This window comes from Scomber scombrus, chromosome 1 (genome assembly GCF_963691925.1).
Source record: "Scomber scombrus chromosome 1, fScoSco1.1, whole genome shotgun sequence".
In the NCBI taxonomy this organism is placed as follows: domain Eukaryota; kingdom Metazoa; phylum Chordata; class Actinopteri; order Scombriformes; family Scombridae; genus Scomber; species Scomber scombrus.
The window spans coordinates 23,368,194-23,384,908 of NC_084970.1; the positions used below are offsets into that span (position 1 = coordinate 23,368,194).

Below are 16,715 nucleotides of genomic sequence, written 5' to 3' on the forward strand. Positions count from 1 at the left end.
CTCGCTGTTGATCTTCTAAACATGCTGCTAACGCTACGCTTTCTGTCTAGACAAGGGATCAGAGTGTCCATTCTTGATTAAAAGCTCTGTTTCCGCTGTCTACTTTTCTCTCTTTAGAGGACTTTTCTCTGACTCGCGCTGCTGCTGCTGCTGCTGCTGAACCTACATGCTGCTGCCATCTTTTGTTTTGGTCGACACGTCGCCCCAGTCCTAGAGTCGAGTCGAGCAGTGCTAGAACTGTATAGTGGAAAAGCACCATAAAGGCAAAGTAACTGCTAGTTCATTTATGTCCTATTAGACTCAAATCAGAAGCGAAATACAGAGGCACAAACATGAGCTTTCTCACATGCAGCATCTTAAAAACAAAACAAAACAAAAGAAAATGGCGCACGTCACGTACTGACACAATGCACAATTGTAGAAGAGCGCCTTTTTAGTTAAATGATAAGCAGCAAGCCTCCTGTTACCTAACACAAAGAAGAAAGGTCTAAATCAGCTCCACAGCCATATATACAGATTTGAAAAAGAAGAGAGCATAGGTATCATATCAGCACTCCGTGATGTCCAACACACGAAGATAAGACATCAGGATCTACTGCCAGAAAAAAACTGCTCGCTTACAGTAAATATGCATATTTGCATTTGGGACTACAGACAAAGCCTCACAGATAAAGCATCCTGCATTAGTTTCCACGAAATGCAGCAGGCTAAGAGCAGAAAATCACAGAGGCTGTCAGTGTGTGCACATAATTTACTATGATTTTTGTCTGAGGAGGAAACTAGGCAAACAGTCAGGTCCAACGCCCTTAGCTTCCTGCAAGCAGTGCTTCCTGAGGAACCAGGGCTACTGCATTGAGGTGGAGATGGGGGAGGAGACTGACAGAGTGAGGAGAGACAAAAATATGAGGATGCAGTACGAAAGCACACTCTGAGCTGTAAAAGACTGAAAAGGCAAAGGTGGCAAAGAGAAAGTGGAAGCAGATAAGAAGGGAGAGGTGAAGGGGGGCGGAGAGAGAGAGAGCAAAGAGGAGGAAGAGTCTAGCCAAGTGTGTGAGAGAGCAGCATAACAGTGCACCACTGGGCTGAGTTCAGCGGAAGACCTAATCAATCCAAGAATCCCAGGCGGTGATATGATGAAATTCAACAGATATGTTGTACATGAGAACGTGTGTGTGTGTGCTCTACAGCTATGTGAGGAGTGCATTTCCCATCATAACCACACCTGCTCTAAGTCAACTCAGACATGCAGGAGAAGTGTGCAGGGCTGGCAGAGCAAATAAGCGGCACGCAATAATACAACCTTAATTCTTTTCATGTTGATGGACCCAAACCCCCTTTGGTCTATCAACCAACTATTCTAAATTTAAACCCTTATTACTAAATAATTAAACAGGAAAAACATTCATAATAGAACAGCTGTAGCTTTAAATAGATTTCAATTCTGGACCCTTCTGCAAGCGAAAGATTGTTTCTAAAAATGTTCACAAGGGACGTCACATGGTCCACAAAAACAGACACTACTTGACAGATCAAAACCTTGAGTTAAGGAAGTAATAACCTAAACAGAGCCCCTGACAAACCACATGTTAAGTAAAATGCTCGTGGCAAAGTATGTGCACATTTAAAGCTTAAAAGGTGGATGTTTTTAGAGGCGGCTGTGGCTCAGGAGGTAGAGCGGTCGTCCTCCAATTGGAAGATTGGTGGTTCGATTCCCGGCTCCTCCAGTCTACATGTCGATGTGTCCTTGGGCAAGACACTTAACCCCTAATTGCTCCCGTTGAAGTGCCAACGGTGTATGAATGCGAGGGAATGGGTAGCTTCCTCCTGATGTGCAGGTTGGCACCCTGCGTGGTAGCTGCCTGCCATCAGTGTATGAATGGCTATACAGAAAAGTAGGCAATATTAATAAAGTCACTTGACACTGTGTTTACATTGTATTGTTTTGAGTGATTTTCTGCCACCATTGATTATGAATACAACAGTTTTTGTCTGCTGACTTTCGAGTCAAGTAATATAAAGCAACTTTCATGTCTGTAGAATTTGAATTTTCTACCGTACTGAAAATAAAGGGAAACCAATGGTACATCTAAGTGAGAAAAATGGATTCAAAATGGTTAATAAAAAGTGTGCTTCAGGTAAAGGACCAGCAGTTACTACATATAGTCTATAGTCAATGCGCTTAAACATGCAAAAACTATGGTATGATCCTTTAAATGCTCACCTTTTTCCAAGAAAACGGTGAACATTCAAACAGGCTATGCAGTGATCGTGGGTGAGAAATGGCTTTGCATAAGAAATGAGGAGGAATAAAAGGCTGTCCTACATCCATGCCAGAGATTACACTGCTGGCTGCTGTTTCTATAAAAAGATTCACTGCAGGGAGTATGAGTGGCACAGGCACACAGGCAACCACACACACACACACAAACACACAGATGGGCACACAAACAAGGGAGTGTATTTATAGGGAAGAAGGTTCTAGTATTAAAAGAACTTTAAAGATCAGTGTCTGGTTAGCTCTAGTCACCCAATCAGATCCCTGAGTATTCAAGCCTTGGCAGACAAACACAGTAAAATGCTGAAAAGAGTATTGGTAGCTCCAGGCCAACTTAAAATGTCTTCTGTATTTCCTTTGCTACCATTTTCCACTTCTCATTTAGAGTGCTTCCTTTCTGGGCAAAAAAAATCTCAGTGAAGTATCTCCACAATGTGTGACACAGGGATACAGTGTAGATGAACAAGCCTCGATACAAAAGCCAAAACACATACTGGCCTGTAGCTTTAAGAAGTGCTCACTGTGCTGCCACATATTCAGGAGGGAAAGTCCCTGTACAGGCTGACTGAAGATGATGTGATTTTCCACTCCCTGCAGACTGCTCTGCTTAAACACATTGGCAAATTCCTGTCCCTGCACCAAAAAAAGAGTTGAGAAAATGTGTTTTCAACTTCTCTGTGACTTAATCTAAATTTGGACAACATTTAATTCAATATAACGCAGGGCTTCAACGTATGGTTATTCTAATTACACATTATTCAGTTAACTAGTTTTAGATTTGTCAGAAAATTAAAAATGCCCAATTTTCAAAAATGCAATCCAATTAAAATGTTTCTGTGCCCAAAGCGTTGTCTTCAAATTGTTGGCTTTGTCTGACTAACAGTCCCAATCCCCACAGATATACATGTAGATACATTTCAAGGTTCTCTATTCACTAGTGATTTTTTGACACCTAGCTGTTTAAATGCAAATATCTTTTAAGGATTGAAGTGCATCATTGAAAGATTAAGACAGATTCTCAAGTGCTGTTGTAAACATTTTCAAACTGATTAGAAATTAAGCCAAATACTGAAACGGAGCAGTAATACTGAATTTTACCACTAAGGACAACTAATTACCTCTTTGGGTTTTTATTTCTCATATCAACCATTCAGCATAACTTTCTTCTTGTGTCAGGGTGTGTGGAGCTGTGCTGTTTCCAGTTCAACAGCTGGAACCGCCTCAGCTACGCTAATGTTGCTAGCCATGCTACGCTAATGTATTTGAGTTTCTTTTGTAAAATACAAGCTGCTCTTAGACTGCTGGAAGCTGTAAGCAGCCCGGTCAGGTTTAGCAGGGTTATCAGTGAGATTTGCTCTGTTAATCCAGCTCAGCCCACCTCCTCCAGCTCGTCTTTTGCGTCCAGCTGAGTGGATAGCAGTAGCTGGCCCTGTCAGTGTCAGAAGATTCATGTGAGGCGCTTCGATGTCTCCTAATGACGAAAGCCGGTTCAATCGGTTTCTTTAAAATCAAACTGGTTTAAGCTCATACACCGGACTAGACCGGCAAAACTGGAAACCAACCCAAACCTGTTGTCAGGTGTAACAACTACACTGAGTGAAAGCTCTCACTCAGCTCTATCAGGCAGAGCAAGGAGGGGAATCATATAAAAAGCCTTTTTCTCAGTTGGGCATATTGGTTAAAAAGCCTGAGTGGATTATCTAGTGATGAATCCCTAAAAAGCAAAGGGGGGCGTCAAACAATATTTACAGTGCAGTGGTTTTGACAAGCTACAGCGATGTAATGTATGACTCCTCACTGACTTCTTATGTAAGGTTTAACTTTTACTCCCCTCAAAATGTACAAATGTCCTGTTGCTGATGTACACGCTGGCCAGTGTGGAGTTTGTTTCAAATTCAAACTACTTGAACATGTAAACCATTGGAGCCTCTACTGCAGTTACGACCTCTGTAACCCTATCAGGAGTTTAAAGTCCCGTTACAACAGAGAAAGAGTTGGGTAAAAAAGGTTCAACAGCTTAAGTGACCATACAGAAAAAAGTAGTCTTGGCCTGTTGTGGATGGGTAAAATGTAGCTCTCTGAAAATGCAGTCACATCATTTTCAGCCTTTCAAAGTCTTGATTGAGGTAAGTATCCACTGTCGACACACGGCAGTAGTTGCTGCCAAAAGTTTTTATTTACCATAGTCCACATTTGCATGCACAGTGAAAATCAATTTGAGATTTGTTTTCACTTTGGCATTTACGCCTTTTATGTTGATCACTATAAAATAGTGAACCTGCTGATTGACAGGCATAAAAAGCAGAACATGAAACGGGAGGACGGTACTTTACACAAGGTGCCATACTTCCTGTATCACAGCATTAACATTAAGAGGCCCCTTCTGACTCAATGTGATCACTTACTTTGTATGTGAGTAAAGATGATCACACAATACAGAAGTTGTCAACAAAGCTTTAAGTTTATGCTTTCAGAAGATTTTGTGAGCATGAAATAGTGATTTGATTGCAATGTAGAAGTCCAGGAATTATTATTATCCTTGGTTGACAGGTAGCATATCAGCAATCAAATCATGTTTTAAATTCATGCAGATGTATGTCAAATAAACAACAGACCAAATTGTATACATCCATTCAACCCTGCTTATTACCAGAACATGGCCAAAATGTACCAACCATAATAAAACCTTGGAAGTAAGTCGAGGTTTAATTGTTTTTTCACTGCAGAAAGCAAACCTTTAGAGAGCAATACAGCCTAATAAAAAAACACTTCCAAGCCCAGACCTCTCCTTAGGCCAAGGAAACAATGTGATGGCTGACTTTGCTTTCCCAGAAGTGTGTTCAGAATCATTATTGACCCTCAAGGTACGACTGCTGTTAGAGGGTCAGTGTGCCCCTTTTAACTGTCCTCCATACTCCTGACCTCTTCTGGCCTGTCCCAGTTGTTATCTAATGCTTGATATTTACACTGGAAGTTAGGGGTGGGTATTGGCATGAACCTCACGATACGATACGTATCCCGATACCTGGGTCACGATACGATACATATCACGATATTGCGATTTAAAGAGTTTATGTATTTCAGATTATATTGATCAGAGGACAAATTGAGTCAAAACCATTTCATTCATAACAGCTATTTTTTATTTCAATGAATGAAACATTAACAATATTTGTTTTATTTCTTATTTCTTACAGCTGAAACACTGAGCTGAAAACTGAAATAAAGTGCACAGTAGTTTTTCACAGTATGAAATCTGAACTGAAGTTCAAATGAAAATAAAATACCTATGTGCATGCAGTAAAAAAGTACAAGAAAAAAAAGTGCAGAATAGCCCTTTTGTTCCTTTAATCAAAATAAATAATTAAGTAAAAAAACAAACATTCTGTAATGGATAGATGGTCACATACGACTGTGTGGCTCTGGAGGTCCATCCGTCGCAGGTCAATGCAACTCGTTGCGCAGCGCCAAGGGATGTTTTAACCGCTTTCTTCACCTCTTCATACATCGCGGGTACAGCTGTGTCCACCATGTACCTTCGTTGTGATATCTTGTAACGTGGCTCTAAAGTGTGCAGTATCCACCTGAATCCAGCATTATCAACGACGCTATAAGGGCGTAAATCCTTACAGATAAAGTGCACAATTGCCTCTGTTATGCGCTGTGCGCGAGGTGAGGTGGAGGGCAAAAAGTTGTGCAACGTCGTCTGGCTCGGTTGAGGTTTTGGCGGCTGCTTCAACACCTCAGCGTGGTGTCTCAAGAGATGAACTCGCAAGTTTGTTGTGTTTCCACAATATTTTACCCGCGCGAAACAAATTCTACAAACAGCGTTGTCTTTGTCGAGCTCCCTTTTTTCTTTGTTTTTCATTTGGAAGTGCTTCCATACGTCGGCTTTAAATTGCGGTGGTGTTATCAAGTTATTAGCCATTTTGATCGTAAATAAGCAGCTTCCTCTAGCACAGAAATGCATGCACCACACAGCAGAGTGGCTCTTAGGCGCCATCTACCGGACTGGAGGCAAAGAAACCCTACTGTATTCACAGCGCGTCTTAACACCAATCAATCATTATTTTAACATAGTATCGATATTTGGAGTTGAACAAATCGATATTGTATCGGCCAGCAAAGTATCGCAATATATTGCCGTATCGATTGTTTTACCCACCCCTACTGGAAGTCTTAAAGTGCGAGCAGTTGAACTAAGTGTCGCTCAGGTCAACGTCAAAAAAACGGTAACAAACCTCAAGCAGGCGCCTAGCTTGGTTTTTAGGTTAACAGACTTTTAAAATCTGGAAGGGGATGCATTGGTGTGAGGATTTTGCTGCTGGTATCAGTGAAAAGATGAAATATGATCCAGATATTCCAGTTTAAGTGACGGATGACAGATGCCAAAATACTGCACAGCTGTGTTTAAAACCATGTTGGTATTTTACAGTTCCAGGAAGTTTTATTCTCCATATCAATAATCTCAAGGCTAATAGTAGAATTGCCCCAATTGTGTTATAAACTCTACCTGCCATATAAGTTTATACGCATTTAACTGGCCAACTCAGTGTTTGGCTAGATTACATTACGTTGTGTTTTGGCAAAAGTTCAACCAGAAGTTTTTATGTTTGTTTTTTTGCAGCGGCCCTCTTGCACTGCTGGCTGAACAGTGGTCTCATTGAAATGAATGAGGAAGGTGTGTTTTTTGATGCAGTGCTATAGCTGGTCTGAACATGACTTGAACACATTCTCCAAAATGCCTTTCAAATGCTGTCACATCTGCACGTCTGAGGACATCCAAGTTATCCTGGAAAGCCATATGAACTCAGAAAAATGACACACTGGCCTCATTTGTCAGTTTGTGTCTGAAGGCCTTAATGAGCTACAGCACAGGCGTCTTCTACCAGCCAACAGCGCTGTATGACCTCCATTACAGCAAGCTGGGGACAAGAGCTTGAAACTCCAAAGTCCATACAGGCTTCATAAATAAGCCTAGATAAAAGAACTCACAAGTAAATCATCAGTCTGAAGGCAATTACCCGCAAAATATGGAAAAGGCAAAGTACAAAAAGCAACATCAACAAAAGGTGTAACAGTAGAGTGCTGTTAAAATGGACAGCGGGATGAATTACAACCTCTTTATAGCCACCAACCTGGCTGTAAAGACAGAAAAGAGCTGAGTAGTGAGAATGCATGTACTGGTAAAAAACGGTGCTTAGACCCTTTGTGCCAAGTATACTGCCCCACAGCATGCTGGGGGAAAGCAAAGTATGGCTGGACCTATTGGTGAGCAGCAGCATGGGCCCCTACTAGAAGAAAGGGTTGGATACCTAACTCTACTAACTGTACTTTTAAGAGTACTGACCACCTTACATTGGTACCATCAAGTTTTGTTCACATTAGATCAATCAGTGTCAAATTTTGGTACCTCGAGAGCGGGTTGTGTTATGAATTCAAATAAAAGCTAGTTTACGGACAAGTGCACTTGAAATTTCTCTCCAGTATTCATATTTTTCTTTCAGATGTCAGCTTTATTTTTCCTGGGTGCTTTTAGCCGTATTGGAGCTTGGTTAAGTTACTGCTGGTAAAAACATTTCCTACTGCTTCATATTAAAAGCTTTCCACTGTCAAACTAATGCAAGACTTTAATCGTAAAGAACTTACAGGTAATTAAATGTGTTTATCACTGAGTTAGCATAGCTTTGCAAATTGACATAACAAGATCTGGAGATATTTGGAGCAATTTGTTGAAACACTGCAGAGAGGAACAGTACAAGGAGAAACAATGATGATGATGTTTGATGAAGAGCTGCAGGCGACAGGCTCCTAGTGCATTTATGGCAAAAAGCACACCTCTAACAGATAGCCTAAACAACTTGGTTTACCTTGTTTATTATTTATTTATTGTTGTTTATTTTATGTTACACAGCAAAATGTTCAAAATAAATAATGTTGAAGTTTGGACTATTTTCTAACTACTGAAATGACATTTTTGTTATTACAGAGAGTGTTAAGTACCGAAAAAAGGTAACATTGGGTACTGGTGCCTAATTCCAGGTAGACGTACTACTACTACTATTACTACTACTACTACTACTACTACTACAAGTCCTACTGACGGACCTCCTCTCTTTGGTATTTCGGTATGCCTTTGCTTTTCATTCACATCCCACCTGCACAGGCGCAGAGGCCCATCTCCCCACGGTCCTCTCCTCCCCCTTCCTGTTGTTGCATTTCAATGTAAATGGGTGGATGAATGGCTGCAGCTGGCCCATCAAAAGGCCAGCCCTGCTGAAGGGCCTTGGTGATTGAGATTCCGCCAGGCCACACCACCTCTACCCTCCCCCACCCAACACTTTGTCCTAACACCCTTACCCCCTGCCTCACTTTGGAGCTTATGCCTAACATGAAGAGGACGTCTGGGCACAAGAGGGCTTATACAAAGCTGAGATAGATGCTCACCTCCTACAACAACATTAGTGAGCATGAAGCGTTTTCTCACAGTGCCATTAACTCCCAGATATTTTGTTTAAATCTCAGATTGAAAAAGTTTAATTTTAGAGAACTGTTCTTGTCAAAACCTACATACCAACATTATGCACCTATATTATCCAAAGTGACATTTCACCAGAGGTTCAGGGGTGTTATGCTAGTAGCGGCTAATGTAGCCTCAAGCATCTAGCTGACAGCAGAGATGAGGAGTGAGCTACAGATCATTTGTAAAATTTTACAAAGCTGTGTAAGATTGCTGTAGTTAAGGGAAAGACACAAAGTTGTAACATGTATCTGCACCTACGAATGGATGGATGATGGAGAACAGAAAATATGTAACTGTATTTTAACATATATTGTATTCGCCATCTATTCCATGTCATTTTTCTGCTAACGTGTCATAATGGAGGACAAAGATGAACCCGCAAAGGCAAATGGCATGGACGGCTCAGGATAAAATACTATTACTACTACTACTTCAAACAACAACAACATAAGTGAAGTATAAATATAATGTGAACATCAGTATCACATTAATACTATATGCATGTGCAATACTGGGGCATTTAGACATACAAATCCACTATTTTCCAGTAATGCAACCATGCAGCTTTTCACCCAAACACTTTACTGTATTAGACTGAAGACACACACAAAAAAAAAAAAAAAAGGCAATTGAGGCATTTTTTCTTTCAATCTTGGACCTCAAAATGGGCTCCACAAATCCTACAATTCAACAAGAACTGCAAAGGCTACTTCGTGACTTCATAACCAAAGGTAAAATCTTCAGAACGTGTCTTAAGATATGTTTTTTTTAAGAAAAAGAAACAGAAGGTGATACCCCATTCAGACCAAAACAGTGATGTGTCAGAGGTGTATCAGTATGGTTCAAAAGGCACCTGAGAGAAAGAGTGCGAGAGTGAGGCATGAAACATATACTTCACTTTTAGCTGGTAATTATGTGTAATTATCAGTTAGGTGTATGGACGCTCTGTTAAAAATGAGAAATGGGCCTTAAGCGAATGGAATATTCATTAAGTACGTTGAATACACACTTCTGCTAGATGAAAGCAGTATTGGTGAGTCCATTCCCCACGTGTCCACAACAGACTAAACAGACCAGAACAGCCGAGCCAGAGGGACACATCGCACAGACAGTCTCTGCAATCAGCTTTCAGATCTAGCCAACTAACCTCAGGACATTTCAAATGCCATGTATGGATAATACACATTGCATGCAGCCTCCTGCTCAGCAGCACATCCATCCAACTGTTGTCTCCAGATTTGCACCACCCCTAATTCATGCCTGCCCAGACTAAGGGGCACTGCCACTACCTACTCAGGTTCTCTCAATGTGACACACACACACACACACACACACACACACACACACACACACACACACACACACACACACACACACACACACACACACACACACACACACACACACACACACACACACACACACACACACACACTTTCTGTTTTTTGCCCAAGATCAGAATCAGTCATCAGAAATGCAACAGTAGCATGCCTGTAAAAAATATGTGATGTAATAAAGCTACTAAGAAGATATTGTGCTATAAGAGACTAAGCTGAATCAGCAATTAATATATTTAGTTGTTGAGTTCACAATGTGAGACAATTGTGTCTCCCCCTTTTAAAAATAGCTGAGGCAGACAGATAGGAAATTCAGAGTGAGCTCTGTAAATACAAATTATGTACCAGATGTTCAACTGTTCCTGTATTTTAAGAATAAGAAAAGAAAAATATAAAATCACACATGTTCAGTCCCTCATGAACTACATCTTACAATGTTTAAGTCATGAAATCAATATGAAAAAACTAGCTTCCTAACTTTGTGGTCAGTCCATAATATGACAAATTACAAAATATCAAACTCTGGAAGCCAACTTCTCTATGATATGTGTTTCAAAGTTTTCTGGATATCTGAAATTGTGATTAAGCCTATCGGTAACAACACAAAATATACATTTTCTTCGAGTTTCGATCAGAAAGATCAAAAACCAAGTCTGTGTAACTTTCAGGAGAAGCAGCAGCAGTGCCAGAAGAGTGAACTTTCCCTTTGATGTCCAAGACACTTGGGGAAGAGAAAATATTATCAAGAGTGGTGCAGTGGAGGGCTAGCAAGGAAATATAGTCTAACCAAAGTTAAAGACGCCATCAAGTATCAGGACCTCCAAAACCCCAAAATGAGGCTCTACAGTCCCTGAGGGAAACAGCAGGATTGTGGCCCGCCATTTTGTTCCATTTCGCTTAGAGGAGGGGGGGCTAGGCTGAATTTCAAAGGGCTTCAGATGCCATTTGAGTATCCGCCGAGATTGTGCTGGTGGAACAGGAGCTATAAAAGATTTAGAAAACCTGAACAGGGAGGAAGAGACAGGAGTGAGAAAGAATCCAAGACACAGAGAGAAAAAGAAAAGCAGAGACAGACAGAGTGAGGCAAGAAACAGGAGTAGCCATGCTTGTTTACCTAAAAGGACCACACTCACAGCACGAGAGGGGGAGGGGAGAGCCTGCATAGACAGAAGGCAGGCAGAGTGGATGCTGGAGTCACAGCTAAAGGCTTCCTCTCCCTCGTACTAACACGACTAGCTGTGTTATTCCCCAGTTTTAACCCTAAGACAGTCTTCTCAGCAATATTCAAGGAAGACATTACACAATGTACTGTTAAAGTGTTACCCACCTACGCACATTACTATTATATAATACATCTTATAAGAAGGCTCAGGAGCGAGAAAAAGTGCCACAATTTTTCCCCCTTAAGGACTACTGATATATAAACACCTCTGCAAAGTTTTGAGTCAATGTGATAGCTACATCTTTTCTGCACACACAATCCAGCAGTATTTTGGGACACTAGCTAAAATATTACATCAGTTAATAGATAAAAACAAATATGCTTATTAAGAACATGAATATATCTATATGTAACTAACTACAGCTATCTACATAACAGCTAAGCCCAGCGGAGTATTAGAGGTGTAACGGCACACAATATGCAGGGTTTGGGATCATGGTTTGGTACATTTTCGGCACAGTAGGAAAAAAAAGGAAGGTAGACAATAATATTTGGGTCTTTCTATCTTGAAAAATATAGAAATCCAATAATGCCTCACTAGTTGTAACTATTACTGAAACTGTTAATTGTGCTGCAATGGAAAAGGAAAACAACTTTCTGTTACTTGAAAGGAGTCGGGACACCTGCTGACAGCTGTTTTATAATGATTGATGGCCACTCAGAATTGGTTCTTACAACGGGCTGTCTGATCACATCAGAAATCAAATGTGTTTGTAGTTGTAGTGAAAGGCTTCACTCAAAGGCTGAGTGAAAACAGTCACAGAGAGGGGATGAGAGCGGGGAGATGTGACATTGCTTAAATATGGGGATGTAACAGCGCATATTTTAATAAAGACGTTGCACTCGGCCTCTCTTTTGTCAATCTGGCAGCAGCGACCCTACCAATGGAAAACCAGGGTAACAGGTAACCATGCTAATTTAGCTAAGCCACCTAGAGTACGCCATTAGCATGCTACAGCTAAGTTATTGATATCAAAATGTTCCAGGTGAAACTCGCACCTTCGAATTATTGCTCCGTATGTTGGAGTAAGTTTGGTAAGTGAGCATACTGAACCGAGTACCAAACCCAACATCCTGTACAGAATGGTGGCAAATACATGCACCATAACACCTTTATTATATATCACACATTATTTAGGTTAACATTCAGCTTGAGCAATGGTGCTAGAAGCATGCAGCGGGCCTTGGTTTCCTTCTTTGCTTTACAGATAATAGTGGGATGTTCAGGTAAAACAGCTGAGCTCTATTCATTTGTGGACATTTGCCCTTAAAAAAAAAAAGAAAGGAAGCAGCGGGACACATCCATACACACTGAGGGTGAACAGTAAGACTTGAATCATTGCAAGGATAGCTACCAGAAATAAGCTTTTGACACTTTTAACTAGACAGTTAATGGTCTCAATGACAGATGTTACCAAGAACATTTACAAATTTACACACGCACATGTACAACAGATTTCACAAGAACATGTGGTTCTGCTTTACTAAAAAGACTAAATAAAACTGTAAATTACAGAAAGCATTAAGTGACCTGAAAGACCATCCATAGTTTGACTGCATTAGTAAACAGGAGAAGTACAAAAACGGCTCTATTGAGAATATAGTAAACTGCACTGCTGAAACATTAATTTGCAGTGTTGTACTCTAGTACACTCCTGCAGTGCGTTTGGCATCTGATTTATTCAATCTACTATCACTTGTGTTTCATACATTTCACATTTTGATGACATTGCTACTTCTTTAATTTGGGTTCAACCGTTTCACTATCAGGACTCATACAGTGTGTTATTCCAACAATCCAGGCTGGTTATTCTCAGTCTTGGTCATATTCATCGCCTAGTTGTCCTGTGCAACTGTTACAGTCCAGCTCTCCTATACGCAGCAATCAAGACTGTCGCGTTCTCTCACTGCACGTACTCAGTGGTGTTTGTTTGTAGCCTGGCTGAATCGGCCTTTAATATGACAGTCTGAATAATCCTAAGGCACATCGGCCACTGTTGGGCAGTAGAAGAGTAGAAACACACAATCGTTGTCTGTCTTTCGATTACACGCACTATGTGACCCAGAACTACAAACATAGCTCATGACCTTTCTGACCCCGGCAGAACTCGATTTCCTGTTGTCGGCAGAGTGTATGCCTTAATTCTCTGGAACCACTTAGAAACAGAGGAAAAATCTTTCAATATTTATGATCGAAAGGAACAAAAAACACACAAAGCTCGCCCCTACTACCTTGGTTTGGTCATAAAAATCGTTGCACATAAAAATAAATACTAATGAAACAAATGTAAAAAATATATGTACACCAAAGAATGTAAAAAAAAACAACAACAATCAAATTGATCCACAGGCACAATGACTACACTTCAAATGTGAAAGTTTCAATTAGATTTTCATTCTGTCAACAGCTTAGCTTCCATTCACAATATAAACAATTAGTGAGATATGGTAATATACCATGGATACATTTTGTTATTTAAAAAGTTAGTTTGTCTTTTAATCCAACACCATTTAAATCTTCATGTGTAACAGAATAGGATACAGGATAGGATATAGGATGTGATACCATCTGAATTGGGGCTGTAACTATAACACTGAGAAATAGGACCTACACAGACTCAAAGGGGGCTGAGATATGCATCACTGCCTCTGCAGTGTAGTCAACATGAACGCCCCAACAAGCTAAAACACTCTCAGTATCTTGGTGGAAAACACCACCAGCGGCACTGCAGTGTTTTCCTCAGCATTGGTACTGCACCAAAGAGGATCATGTACCCCTCCTATACATGTTATTAAATACAGAAAAACACTAGTACTCCACTGAAATAATGCAAGTAATTTGACAGTCATTCATCCATACAAGCCACTGTTCAGCTCCTGACTATTTACAGACACTCTGATGAATCCAGATAGCCTATGGGCATTTTACTGAAATATCCCTTCATAGGTTTTTAATCTAATTCATTGCTTTCTTTAAAGATGGGCTTGTAGCACATCCATTTTGCTTTAGTGCTGGAACAAACCAGCAAATGGACATGACATAGAGCTTCATGACAAGAATTTATGAGGCTGTGCATACTTGACTAGAAAAAACAGATTGACTATTGCTGCTTAAGCCAAATGTCAATTACTAATGTCACTATGACAATCACAATTATCTACATTTTCAAGTTATAACTAGAGTGTCTAGAAAGAAAATGAATGACCACTGTTGTCTTGGATATTATGAGTGCCCCTAAATGCTAATCCTGAGAGAATGCAACTTACAGTAAAGAGACCATGTAAGTTAGATAATCTGTTAATCTTGTATGAATCATATACTTAAACAATATGTGCATGTATACATCAATGTAGACAGAGCTAGTTGCTTATTGAAAGCATTAAATTATGATTTTAACAATGTCAACACACTGCCAGTACCACGTCCACCACACGTGAAAAATCTTTTACCACATCTGTATTCTACATGATCAAACAGCTTTAACTACAATTCGAAACTTTTCTAAACAAATGATCTGCATTAAAAAAAAAAAAAACCAAGCATAACCATGAAGAGGCTGCATCCAAGCAGAGAGCTAAAATTGTTGCGTATTGTCAGTTAAGAAAACAAGCAAATTACACAAATATGACAATAAAGGACATTTTATTATTATCCAGATTAAAATGCCCATGTGAACGCAGATATTGCAAATTGACCTCTGTCGCAACACACAACAAACCAGAGTTAAACACGGGGGTTAGGTTAGCAAATAGTCGGTTTGTTGTTACCGCGTTAGCTATGCAGGGTCATGAGAAAAATGACTTACCTCTGTCTGAATGTCCACAAGAATCAAATAGTTATCTGAATCTTTAATGTTTATTCTTTGCCACAATATTTTCGGCCGATGCTGGATGTTCCCATTTGTTGCCGTCGGTTCAGAATAGACTGGCCCAAAGACATCCGCATATACTTGCAAAGAACATCGCAGCTAAAAAGCAGCAGGCTCACTGGGATCGAGGCTAGCAAGTAGACCAACAAACAAGACGACCGAAGATGAGGGAAAAAAGCCTCAAATATCCACGAAAACTCGGTTACAGCGTAGCAATTTCATCTTCACCACCAAGTACAAACCCTTAACTGTCCATTTGTACAACGCTAGACTTGCTTGGGTGAATATAAACCATCAAAAGATCATATTTTGTTTCGGTTTAATCCTGTCCGCCAACCCATTCGAGCGGTTTTCGAGCGGCCTTTGACTCCGGTGTGTGGACGCTCGGGACGGAAACACTCGGGGAATGAAACGAGAGCCTCGATTGGCTGTGCGGCTGTGGGCGGATACCGTTTCCGCGCAGAATGAAACTGACGCCATTTTGGATCCACACAAGCATCCCGTTCTCGCTCTGAAAGCTGACGCAAGCAAGGATCCAACATGGCTGACCGTGGTAGACAGTTTCACACGCAAGAGACCACACTCCATTATGTAGTTGGAGGACCAAGCAAAGGAAATGGAGTACATGCACCGGGTGCGCTCGTTTTATGCATATTTGGGAATCTTAGACTTTGTTTACTTGGACGAGTTCCTTTTAACTTTTGAATTTTAATTTTATTTAAAATGCAAACGCTTGTGTGTATTATGGAAAGTAGTGGTATGCTTGTGGGCATTTTTATAAAGCTGACAACTAAGACAACCACATCAATATTAAATGTCGATAACGGCTTACTCACAGTCATCAAAGTTACATTGATAAAAAACATTACATTTTGATGAGCGCTACAATATAGTGAATATTAATAATGAGGTATTAATATTCAATTAATAATGAGGTATTAATATTCACCATATATTGTAGCGCTCATCAAAATGTAATGTTTGTTTGGATGGACAGGTCAGACCTTAAATAGACGGTGTGGCTCAGAGGGGAGAAAGTTGGCTTTAAAGCGGAGTGTGCCGGTGTAATAAACCTGACGCATCCATGGTCTAAATGAAAATCCACAGGATGGAACGAAGGCTCCTATTGGCTGAAAGAAAAGCCCTCTAATCTCATTGGATGACTGTATCTGCCACTCAAACTGACCTGTACACGTCGCTATTAATGACATTACTGCTGATGATTATTTACATCAGACGTGAGAGCCAATCATGCAGATTTTCACTCCAACCAAACTACTCCATCAGCTGATTTTAATGATGGGCGCTCCTTCAAGTAAAGAAGAGGAGGTCGTCAATGAAATTACCTGTTCGGGTGATCATTTGGAATTAAAACGTGTTTAGGCCTACTGTTGACCCCGCATGGCACATTAAAACGTGATCTTTCAACTGACAACAAAATGTGTGCATGTGCACCCATTACTTTAAAGAACTGCGTCTACAGGATCCA

The 16,715-nt window shown here is 40.4% G+C and overlaps 1 protein-coding gene across 2 annotated transcripts in view; it reads right to left on the reverse strand.

Moving 5' to 3' along the window:
* The window catches only part of ankrd11 (ankyrin repeat domain 11), a 117,112-nt gene extending 101,546 nt beyond the window's left edge, over window positions 1–15,566 (reverse strand). For both annotated transcript variants that reach the window (XM_062423503.1, XM_062423485.1), the window contains exon 1: window positions 15,164–15,566. The gene's annotated coding sequence lies outside the window, so the exon portion shown is untranslated. The remainder of the gene's footprint in view (window positions 1–15,163) is intronic.
* Between the last annotated feature and the right edge of the window lie 1,149 nt (window positions 15,567–16,715).